General features: G+C 48.3%; 1 protein-coding gene across 1 annotated transcript in view; it reads right to left on the reverse strand.

The window, feature by feature from the left end:
* Positions 1–12,751, reverse strand: part of LOC108574682 (homeobox protein abdominal-A homolog) — a 31,389-nt gene that overhangs the window by 10,314 nt on the left and 8,324 nt on the right. The window lies entirely within an intron of this gene.

Raw genomic sequence — 12,751 nt, forward strand, 5'->3', positions numbered from 1 at the left:
TACGCGTGTGGATGTAGCTTCCATCACGACTGGCAATAGGCTTAAATCCCGATTGGTCGGACAGCTCGTTTTCTGTTGGTATGTGCGTCGACCTGTGCGCTCGATGGTATAAGTAGGTACGTTTGTGGAGTAGTGTGTGTGTGGAACCAGGAGGGTGGATATATATGAGGGTATACAGTTCGTATATATACCGGGTGGTAATAAAGGATTCCGACAAGGATGGATGGTGAGCGGGAGGGGAAGTTCGCTCCATTGTTCCCGGTGGAACCCGAACGTCATCCATAAGGGTGCCTCCCATTATCTGGCGTGTATCTGCCTCACGCACACGCGTTCAACCAGCCACGCACAGCGAGCAGGAAAGAGAGACAGAGAGGTAAAAATCTCTACACAGATGCGAGCGACATGGCGGTACCTTTCACGGTGTGTGGAATCGTATCTACATGGCGGCCGAGTGTGCAGCTATTCCTCCTCCGGCAATAGGAGCTCTAATCTCCCACGAAATTGTAAAGTCACCTTGGGAGTGAAATTTATAAGAGAGAGGACCTGAGCGTTGCAACACCCCAACGACACACACGGATCCTCTCGAAAAGAAAAGCAAGCCTGTGCAGATCTTGTGTCCCGAATGTCAACGTGGTAGGAGGATTCTCCTTGTTTCCTCCTCTCTCGGTCCGTCTCCGACTGGACAAAATATCGCTGTTTACGACCCGATGGTAGGAGAAAGATTATCCTTGATCAGATGTTTTCTTGTTGCTTTTTCTCTTTTTTACGAGAGGATTGGTTTCGATTTCGCTAGGAAAAAAGCGAGACGCGATGAGTAATGGAATAATGGAGGATGGTAGGCACGTGAGAAAGAATTCCTATTATTCCAAGCCGTGGAACCGTGCTAGAGTGATTTGATACGGGTGCAATAGGTAGGAGCGGGCGTAAATTGCATCAGAAGCGACCGAGTTGCGAACGCGGTACTGGAAACGCCGACGAATCGTCTGTGTACCCTGCAGAAATTCCGATAAATCCTTCCCGAATACGAGCTCCACTCGCGTGCAAGAATGTGTTGCGATTAGCATACTTTATTGCATAAATAGCTGTTCGTTTTTTTAATTTCGCGCAGCTGAACTGAGACGTAACCTTCGACGATTCGATGGCTAACAGTAATTCCAAACGTATTATTTAACGCTAGAAAGACCGGCTGGGTCAAAAATGACCCATCGCTAACTTTCCAAAAGCGAATTTTTATGTAAATGAAACACGATTGAAAAATTTGTGCAGAAAATTGTGTCAATTTGTGTCATATGGAAAGTTGCTAATGGCTCCATTTTGACCCGGTTGATCCTTCTAGCGTGAAATAATAATCAAAAATACAGCATCCTCGGAAGAATGTCCTCGTTATTTTCACCGCGAAAATGTATCATCTGCTAATTACGCGACACAGCACGCCCACAATTCACGTTAGTGGTTGGCGAGGGAATTTCTCCGAAAGAAACCAGTCGGCAACAAGCCAATTCTAAAATACGCGTAATCTCGCGGACTACAGCGGGGTCGATACCAGGTTCGGGATTAAATTTTAATTTTACAATAAAAAATGACGTATTAGAATGCCGTTGGCAAACATTCCGTCCCTTGTAAGGGTCGTAAGGGAGGCGTGCGCGTCCCCTTCTTGTACACGCTGGCTGACGCCATGCCAGAGCCCCGTAACGGAGCAGCAGCGCGAACAACCACCCCATAGAACCCCTAAAACTCTAATTACGGCCGTACATTCCCTGCCGTCTTCTCTTCCCGGCCTCTCGGTTCCAACCTCCCCTCATATTTTCCGACATTCTTCCTCTCCGTGGTCCTCATCCTCCCGCTTTCGCCTGCCTCTCTCTCTTTCTGCACGCTTCGCAGCCCTCTCACCCGTCCACCATTACATGCAAATGCCACCGTTGTCTCTTTCCGCTAATAAAAGTCGTGGCCGCGTGCAATTTAGAACATCCGACGTGAACAGAGAGAGAAAGAGAGAGAGTCGGCTTCCGAGAGATACTCTCCGAGGGCGAGACATGGAATATATATATATATAAGTTGGAGGAGGTACCGACACCGTGGCGAAATTATTACTCATTAGCAGCACCCCGGAAACACGGCTGTGGTACCGGCGTTTTATGGTACCTGCTGGCTGCGCGCCGTTTGAATTGTTGTTTAAAACGGCCGCTTAAATTATGCCGTAGCGACGATGGGTGGTGTACAGGAGAGAGAGAGAGTCTTTCAACGGTGCTGCTGTTGCCTCGTAAACGTTTTTAGGGTGCGTTGAAAAAACCATCCATCTCTCGTGGCTTCTTGGCTTTGACTAATTGTCGGCCCTTATCGGTCATCCTGTTTAAAACTCTTCTTTTACTATGTTCCTCTTCCTTGTCGTTCTTCCTTCGATGATTATCCGCGTTCACAGTTAGGTATCACCTAACATTCGACAACAGTGTAGAATCGTTGTTTTCTAATCGTTGGAACGAACGAATATTCGTGCAATTTCGATTCGACTAATTAGAAAGAAGTAAAACCTTCCTTATTGAAAGAAGCAATTGAAACGGATAAGATCTTGCAGGGCGTAGGTAGCGGAGAAGCTAGAGGGGGTGGTAGATATCGTCACGGTGAGAAACGTTAGGACCCACATAATGTTTAATCAGAGCACGTTGCGGCTTTACGATATTAGTCCCTGTTACGCACCCTCCTTCACCCTTTCCACCCCTTCTCGGCTTTCTTCCTGGCCGCCGCGCCCACGGCTTCCTCTAGAATCTTCCGGATACTTCGAATTTTACAATTTCAAAGTGTTTAAACCCTCGAGAGAGAGAGAGAGATATGTGTTTGCCTGGTCGTTGGGGCCCCCTTTCGAATTCATATTCCTACGACAAAAGGGGGTGTGTGTACATATTGGCCGATGTATTATTATCGCTTGGTCGAATAGAGAGATCTCGGGTCGACGTCAGGTCAGAGAAAAGTTGAACGTACTCTCTCCTCGGAGAGAATATTGCACGAAAGTCACGAACCGGAATGAATTAAAGATAATACAGAGATCACGCAACGTAAACGTTTTCGTTCGATTATCGCACGGTCGCCGGGTAGATTCTAACATCGATCTTCAAGGATTCATACGCGCGATAAGATTGAGAAGAAGCAGGCCACTGGTCCAGTTAGAGCATCATCCTATCTACATATATTTAACTGCTAATTTAAGGTCTACCAAGTTCATTGTGACTTATAACGGCGTTATTGAGTTCAAGGCGAACACCATCTTCGCAGTCTGTTAAATAGATAATGCTCCAGTCTCGATGTGTCTGTGTGTGTGTGTGTGTGTGCACGGTTTCTGGACCCGGAGAGACGTATTTTGTGACACCCCAGAGAACGAGAAGAAATTCAACATAAATCCAATAGGAATAATTCGGAGGGTTCGGTTTTATCGCGACCATTTATCTGTCTCCTCGTCGCTGCATCACACGGTGGAAAAATAAACACCGTGGCCGGCCGCCATTTCTTCGAGGTCCTCTTTTCGCGGACGTAGAACGCGCTCGCGTACTTTATTAGCCCGCCCACGTGCTCTCACCCCGGTCCATCATGAAAATTACAAGGAAAGAAAAACAAGAAAAAGTAACAAAAAAAGTGATATTGTAAACGCGACAGGAATCGAAAGGGAGCGAAAGAATCGGAAGGAAATCGTAGTAGAACATCTTTCTAACTGAGTAACCTGATAAAAAATTTGCCGAAACGCAGAGAAAGAGAGAGCAATTCGCTAAAGACCAAAGCTTTCGAAGGATATACTTCCGAAACGTGGAAACAACTTATCGGGATCGTCTCTGAAAATTCGGAAAATTCGACGCAGACGAAATCTGCTCACGGATCGTGCGCCGCGAGTCTAGTTGACTGCAACCGAGGGCGAAGAAGACTTCGCTAGGCAAACACGCGTATAATAAAAGTCGCAAGATAGGCGAATTCCTTCGGGAGCCGTAGTCATCCCCCTGCGCACTCCTCTTCAGTTTACTCGCTCACCTCCTTCCTTCTCACTCTATCCTCGCGGTTCTTTCGTTCGTGTTCGCTCGGACACGCCACGCGGACAAAGGGGGATCCCCCGCGCATGCGCGCTCGCTTCGTGCTCCTAAAGTAACGATTCCACCCTCCCCTGTTATAACTTTTCCCCCACCAACGACCCCTCGCCCCTCGTTCGACGACCACCGTCAGCCCGACACGAGCTACGGGAACGGTCCTCGCGTACATACACGTATACACACATGCTTATATATGTACGTGCAAGTGTATCGGTATATATCGACATGGACGATGGGTTTGATCCGATTTTGGATTTCGAACGAGCGAAATGTGCAACGATGTATTCAACGAGGCTGAGATACGAGCCCAGTGCGTCCTAACCCTATACCGAAAGGTTACTTTTTTTTCCCCCGTTTCGTTACAACTTAATTCCCTTTCGTTTTTTCCCCTCTCTTTCTTTTTCTACTACGTGCTTATCGGAAGGTTGTGATGCATGAGAGAGATGAAATGAGCCTTGTTATTTGGAAATAGTTACTCGATATATACGGTAGAGGAGATTAGCGGCGGAGATAGCGATGGAAAAAATTAGTGCCCCGGTACGGTCAGTTCATAAGGGCGTGATCGGGAGGCGCCATTACGCTCTTTTGGCCGGGTAGAAAATGGGGGGGAGGGGGGGAAGTGCATAAACCGCGGCTAGAACTGGATTAAAATATAATTGAATCGCGCCAAAGTTATAATTTCTTCGATCGGAGCCTCGTTAACGGCTGCACGAGGGCAATTAACGAAACGACCCGAGCGCTACGGATCGGTTGAACAGGGCAGGGAGGGAAGGAGGGGTGGAAAAAGGAAAGGAAGGGTAAACTGGAATAATAGCATAAATTCAAGTCGATTCGGAGGTTAAACTCGCGTTTAAAGTAGCGAGAGCAAAGGATTGTCACTTTTAGCGATCCTCGAACGATACCACGGCCTTTAATTATGTCCCAATTAACCCGCGTTCAGAATTCCGATTCTCCGCCCCTCTAGACCAGGCTCACCTCTTCTTTCCCCTCGTTTGTTTTTATTTCTTTTTCGCTCGAACCCATCACTATCGACGCCAGGCACGAAAGCAGTTTCCACGGCCAGCATAGAGAACCAAATATGTCTGCGAAGCGCACGACAACGATACGTGGATGGCCTCGCGTATAGTCTCTCTCTCTTTCGTCTACGTGTGCATCGTCCTCTCCCCCGCACGAAACTGACACAGAGACGAGAATTACACAGACGGGCACACGTATAGAGGGAACACAGAGGCGAAGAGATGTGCACACTACGACTACCGGTCGGGTTGTTCACGTACGTAAGTATAAAGAGAAGAGGCGTAATATCCTCGAGCGGAGCCGCGGGACGGTACAAAAGCTGGAAATGGAGCCTTTAGTTTTTATCGAGGGATAAAAGTCGTGATAAGCTGTATCAGGGGTGTACCGTGAAAGAGCACGGCGACGTACTCACGCGATATCTAGACCGGATCGGTGCCGGTGTGTGCAAGCGAACGTTCCTCCTCCGCCTCCTCCGCCGCCGCTGAGTCTCAGGCCACCGTGGCCCACGAAATTTCGGAGGTTATTGCCACGAGATATTCGACAGAGGCGGCTCGCTGCTTTCCGCGAACGAATCGTCGAAAGACCGAGAAGACTACTCGTCGATCCATTGAAATTTCTTAATTGCGCCTGAATATCGTTTCACTTAACGGCCGATTCGAATAGCTCGTAATTTCACGGGGATACCACCCTGTCTTCGATCTCCTTTGCTGGGTGTTATCGAAGGATATTAATTTGGATGTCAACCTGTCTATACCGTAGAAACAAAACACTTTGCATAAATTTCAAAGATTCTCCAAGAGTCTGTACAATTAGTATCCATTTAGAGGTAAAATGTTTATTCAGAGGCAATCGTGAGAGAAGATAGGGAGAGGGAATACGCGAATATCTTCCTTCTTCCACCCTTCTGTCATCGACGATATCGACGTGCGAGGCACCGCCAAGTGGCGCACGCATTTCATCTCCATGAAACGTCAGCCGGATATATACCTATCCGAGGGAGGTCGAGCGTCAATAATCGTTAACCGGCCGCGGACAATTAGAACACCGGCCGGTCGAATTGGAACCGGTATAAATCAAGCTGGGATCGTTACGCGAGCGTAAACATCGTAATTCTGATCGGTAGTAAATCTACCTGGAATCGAGGTGGAGCGTTCCGTCGTAGTCCCTTCTCGTTCGGTATTGGCCATCCCACAGAGGCATAGATTATACAGGAAAGTCCCCCGGGGGAAAGGAAGGAGGCTCTACAGCCCTCTCTCCCTTTCTCTCCCTCGTCTACATCCCTCTTTCAGAGCCACAACCCTCGCCTCTCCAGTACAACTCTCTCTCTCTCTCCCTCTCTCTCGGCTAAAGGTCTATATCGCGCACCGTCAAACCTACCCGAATTGCTCGTCGTCGTGTTATGCAAACGGGCACATTTGTTACGATAGTACCCGCCAGGGGGTCGTTCTCCACTGGCGTGGCGTGGCGTGGCGTGGCGCGCAGACCAGGAGTAACATAGCCATCCAGCCGCGCCACGCTTGGATCTCTCCTCTCTCTCTCCGATCCTCTCTGCACGCGTATTCTCTCTCTGAGTCGCGTCTCTAGCCGGTGAACACGTTTTCTCGCCTGGACAACGTCGTTCCGCGTGTCAGCGCTACGTTCGCGTAACGACGATCCTCCGCGTTTCTCCCATTGGAGAACGGGCTGCAGCTGCTGGCCGTCGCGAGTGTAGAAGGCAAGATGCTCTGCTCTCTCTCGGTTGCATTCGTCTTTATTAAACTTCCTGTTCGTTATCGTTGAAATTCTTCTTTTTTTTTTTTCTAACGAACGGGGAATTCTATAGTTGATGGGATGAAATTCCTCGGAGAGAGGAGATTCGGAATACTTTGCGTAGGAGAAAAAAAGAAGAGAATGTACAGGTCGTGTATTTAATTAAGCGGTGCTTAATTTAATCGACGATCGAGCGGATCGATTTAAGAGGATCACCGGTATACTACACGCGCACACAACGAGAAATTCCTGGGGTATTTAACGATCTTAGCACATCCTTATTCGTCACATATTTCACCGGATCGTTCCATCCTTGTCGTAAAGTTTTATCGACCGTGAAAATAACACTCTGCCCCGATGCGTTATATCTGCCAAGTGACATTCTCCAAGTTTTAACGGCCGTCACGCACCTCCATATCTGTCGCGCGAGATTCACCTTTTTTTTTTCTCTTCCGTTTGATTTTTCCAACTCTTCGAGTACCCCCCTCTGTTACGCTGCCGAAACGAGCCACGCGTTTTTTACGTGAAAACGAGGATGTGCATAAATTTGATCATCGAGGGAAACGATTTTGGCCGAACGGTGACAACGACCGGCGGATATTACGACGCGGAGGAGAGCAAAACGCTCGCGTGGAAACGATTACATTTCCAAACGGTGGAGAATTTTCGTCTGGCATTCCCCGAGATCGAGGGAGAAACGCATCGAGAATATCGTTTCCACGCTCGTCCAACGCTCTGAATAAAATGTAAAACGTCCCCATCTCCATTTTGAATGAAGGAACTTTGCTTCCGGTTACCGAGGGAACGAGGAACGCGCCAGGACGTTTGGAAGTTTCGGTCGGTAGGAGCAATTTTTCTCTTAAACACCGCGCTAAAGTTGAAAGTTTCAGGGCATAGAGATGAAGACAAGTTCGACGGGGGGAGGTGGAGAGACTGCCGTGGAGCGGCCGCCTCGCAAGAATAGGATATCCTCCGGGTGAAAACTCCGAACGAGATGTTTGTTATAGAGGAACTTTTAGCTAATCGCGGCCTGGCCCGTCGAGGAAATAAGACTCGAATTCACTCGAGGAGGTGAGAATTCCCTTTTGTACACGTATCCGCCTCTCTCTCTCTCTATCGTCGTCGATGGAGACAACTTTTCCTTGAATTAGCAACTCTGCATCTCGAGGAGTTACATTTCTGCTCGAAACGAAAACAGACAGAGAGAGAGAGAAAATGATTCTGCGCGAAGAAGAAAAATCAACTCTCCATCTTCTAACGTTGAAAGAAGAAAGAATTCGTGGAACGGTAGAAGAAAACGAACGTGGAAAAATTCGAAACTCGTAGGTTTATCGGTACACGAGAGTTTGTTTGCCTCCCAATTACGATTTTCTTGCGATGCAAAGCGAGTGGCGGCTCGCAATTAACCGCGGCCGTGCACACACACGAGCTCGCCTCTAAATCGACCGCGCGATTATTTTTCCGGTAATTCGAGCGGCGGCCTCGTGAATTTCCAGCCGGCGGCGGCCGCCGCGTTGGTATGCAAGACACCGCGAGGATCCAACCTCTAAACCTAAGTTTTCATTAGAACGCTCGTACCCTGCCTCGCTATCTCAATCCTCCGTGCTTCTCTACCCGGGCATAATCGTATTTTAACAAAATCCTGTTAGCAGCCGGGCGAGAGCCAGCCAAACGGCCGCGCCGAGCGCACTATTTTACTCTAACTGCTTCGCCCATTGTACAATGCCTCAGTCTTTTGCAATTTCGCGAGCGCGAAACGCTCCTCCGACTCACGAGGATATTTACCTGCACGTCGGTATATACGTACGTACACACCTTCCTATTATAGGTATCCCACCAAGTCGAATCTCGCGAAATAATTCTCAATCTGAAATTGCGAAAGCGCTCTGCCACACGGAGAGAAAGAATATGGCGGAGCAAGTATGTATCGCCGCGATTCTTCTCGTCCTGCCCTCCCTTCGTTGTCTTAGCCTCGCGTTTTTTCGTCGATACGACTACACTCCCCGGCATCGAGAACGAGACTGGAGAAAAAGGGAGAAGTAGGAAGAAAAAGAAGAGGCAGAGGTACGTCGAGGAAAAACGAGCGAGCTATCGAGAAAGAGATAGCGCCGCCGGTGTAATTACGATAAATTGTTCCCCCTACGATAATTATCGGTATCCATGGAATGGGATACGCCGCGAGTCCGTGTTTCTCTCCGGGGCCGGCGCGCTCACCTACGGTTCGATTTTTTCGACCCTCTCTCTCTTTCTCGCTCTGCCCGCTTGCGCAAATGGCAGCGGTGAATATACGATCGGCTACGACACACGCCGCCTGTGTTCTCTCTCTCTCTCTTTCTCTCTACCTTGGCTAATCTGTTCGGTGAACGAGTTTATAAATTAGAACGCTCGTGTGCGGCGGCTTCTTGCCCGAGCGTCGAACGCGTTGCGTGTTTCTCTTATTCATCCGCGTGGGACAGAGCCACTGGCCGGTTGCTATTTGCGTTTTCTCATAGACCTTGCCTACCTTTAATCTACTTTTCTCCGGGAAAAGATTCTTTCCGTGAAATGAATTCTTCTAATTTAAACGAGTACGCGTAACATTTCATCGATTCGGTCCTCTCGATTAATTTCTTTCCTCATTTTCTCTATTAAATCCTCGTGTCACACGGTTATTATCCTCGTTTCTAAAACGGGGATGTACCCGGTTAAAAGGAGAGAGAAAAAATCGAAGGAACGTTTCGAAAGGAGGTTCACAGTATGATTGATTCCCGTGACAGATACCGAAAGCCTTTACTTTCACCCGCAGGAGAAACGGCATGATTTACGAACGTCGCCGACAGGCATCGACTTTTTGGCTCCTCTGCCTCGTGGATGGGGTAAACTTTATTGCTTCTTAAGGGACGAGAAAAGAGCGTGCGCGCGATTGTCTACAAAGGGTGCGGTGAAAGTTGTTCGTCGGGAGTTAAGGAAGAGAAAAAACGTCGATCCTTCACTCGGATAGAAGCGAAACCGTAAAAAGGGCTGAAGGAAAGCGGCGACCTTGTGAAATTCGGCCAGGTCGAGGTGAAATGTTTTCGTACGCTCTCTAATAAGTTGAGTATACCCGTAGAGGGAAAAGAAGGATGGTACACGTACACTTACGTTCGGCTACAATTCTACGTAAGTAAGAACACGAGATCTCGAAACTCTCCCGCTAGAGGATACGATTCGGGTTCGAGGCTTGTTATTTAATTCAAACGGGCGAGAATCGAAGGGGAGTGGAGCGGCAGGGAAATAATGGGCCGAGTGTTCGAGCGTAAGTTACTAGCTATAGCGACCCTAAGTCGATATACCCGAGGCACACACAGGATCCTATCCGATCGCGTAACATCGCGACTATGGATGTTTCGTAAATCCGTAACGGCGTGTAACGGAGCACGCGACACAATCGTTTGCATATTATCGCCGGGCGAATAAACCGTATCGCCGGCGTAGAGCGTAGTAAGTGTACGTGCTGGTGACCGATCCGGGAGACCGTGTGAAATCGGTAAAGAAGTCTTGAAATGCTCTCGAAATAAAACATGTCTCGTTGGTGCGGGTGTGAATGAAAAACAGACGATACTTGTAAGTAACGTGTATACTTGCTCGTATATGAGAGAGAGAGAGAGAGAACACGTCGTTGTATTTATAAAGCGGCCACCTTCCACCACGTTCGCCTTTCCATTTCTTCCAGCGACTAGTAGTTCCCGGCGACAACATGGCGCCTGTACCAATTTCCTTATCGCGAAAAATTTATAAAATGCCAACGGAAAGCGGATTTCACGTGAAAGAAAAATAAACTTTCGATTGCTAACGAGGTTAATTAGAACGTAACGATCGTGACTAAGAGGGGAACCGTGGTAAGGTATGGTGAATAAAAGAAAGCGTAGGTGTACCCCGCGTCTGTCGCGAGGATTACCTTGAGCGACCGAAAATAACCATCGAGCTGAACACGCCGTCGAGGCTACTCCCTCGAACGTATAGTAGAGAGAGACTGTGAGAGAAAGAGAACGAGACAGGAGGCATTTTTTCAAGGAGGCAGGGAGTGTGAATCTACGGTGACATTTAGAATCGGTCGGTCGTCCCGAGGATTTGACTGGTATGATGGGTTCGGCACGCGACAAAACGGGGTACGCCATTGCCGACGTCGTCGTAGTCGTCGTCGTATGACCATAAAATAAACGTTTGGGGTGGCGCAGGCGGAGGCCAAACCTGGCAGAGCATAAACACTTATATAACAGCAATTAAACTGCTTTTAAGGCCCATAAAACTGCAGTTTCAATAATCTCAGTGACAACACGATTCTGACCTGGCTCTCGACTTCTACCGGCCTCCGGAAGCGGGGCTTCCCGTCGGAGACCTTGAACGACGCAGCCACCTTCCGTAGATTACCCCCTAACCTCCGCTCACTTTCGAGTCTCTTGCACACCCTTCACGCCGGCTTTTCTTCACCTCGTTACGGCGATAAAGGAAGGGGGTAACGCAGAAAGGGACTCGAAAATTTCGAAATTAAGAAACCTTTGGAACGGAGATAAATGTCCTGCGAAATATAACGTAGACAAATTTTCACGAATACATGTATAACTCCGTGAAAAACACTCCTTTCTCCGGAAAAAAGAGGAGAAACGAAGTAATTTTTCTCCATGTGAAATTTCTTCGTTCTTTTTTTTTTTTGGTCAGACACATCTGCTACCTGGCTGGGCCCAATGGCACAGCGTCAGGCAGAGAAAGAGAGAGGCGGGATAGGTGTAAAATAGAGAGGCGAGAGCGAGACGGAAGACGAAATGGGTGGGAAGCGAGAGAAGGCGGGTGGAAACGAGCAGAAGCCCAGGTAGGGGAGGCAGGAACGATGAAATGGGATAATACGGACGCTGCAGGACGCGGCAGCCATCATCGAATGCTAATGAGGGGTTGGCGGCTTTTGGGGCGGAAGATTCAGTCCGTGCAGTGGCGCACTGTTGCCAGAGAAACGGTCTGATTATAAATTATACATTATCTCGTGCTAGCCCCGTGTGTACACACCGAAATCCAACTAGACGTCCGCAGGCCACCGGGCCCTAACATCAAAATGCACGACGTTTACGGGCCAGAGATAGATTAAACGGCCATGGGGACCACGGTGTTACGGCAAAAATCGCGTTACACCGTCACACCCCGCTCTCCTACGGATTTCCATTTTATCCACGCGACGGGTAATTGGATCGGACGTGTATTACAGCGCAACGCAACGATTTGCAAATGTTCGAATTATTTGTTTAACAGGTTTAGAACCGCAGAGTTTCTAAAAGACGAGAGGGTAAAGAAAGAAGGAAAAGAGAGTAGGTTGCAATTTCGAAGATTTTACTATTGCTGCCGATACTCTCTCTCTGTCTCTCTGTTACGGTTACAGGGGTAAACGTTTCTCGGAACGACGCAACGCGAGGCGAGGGTTAATCAAAGGGTGGAGAAGCACGGAACGGTCGTTGTCGTCGAGCAGAGAGCCCTGAGTAAGCCAACAAGAATGTTTGCTGGCGCACTGTTCCCCGGCAGATCGAACTGTTTATAAATTATACATTATCTCGTGATAGCCGATCGTACACAAAACCCGGCTAGACGTTTACTGGCCACTGAACCCTATCGTGAAAGCGCCAAACATTCGGCGCCGACACACGGAACGAAGAACGAAGGGGAAGAAGGAGGAAGAGAAATGACACGGATTGAATTATGCAACTATCGCATAGATTTTCCCTCTTTACCTTTACGCTTCTGCGCTTTTTATGCTCCATTAGCCGAATAAAATTAATATCCACTGTCCATTCTCTGTGGTAAATGTGTTGGAATTATAGAGATACGAGTATTTCGCGGCGATACAAGTTATAAATTCGGTTGCCTGAAAATTTTGGTAGCTGTCCAAAGCTGTAGGGAATTGTACGCAACGAATC

Source organism: Habropoda laboriosa, unplaced genomic scaffold (assembly GCF_001263275.1).
Source record: "Habropoda laboriosa isolate 0110345459 unplaced genomic scaffold, ASM126327v1 scaffold203, whole genome shotgun sequence".
NCBI lineage: Eukaryota > Metazoa > Arthropoda > Insecta > Hymenoptera > Apidae > Habropoda > Habropoda laboriosa.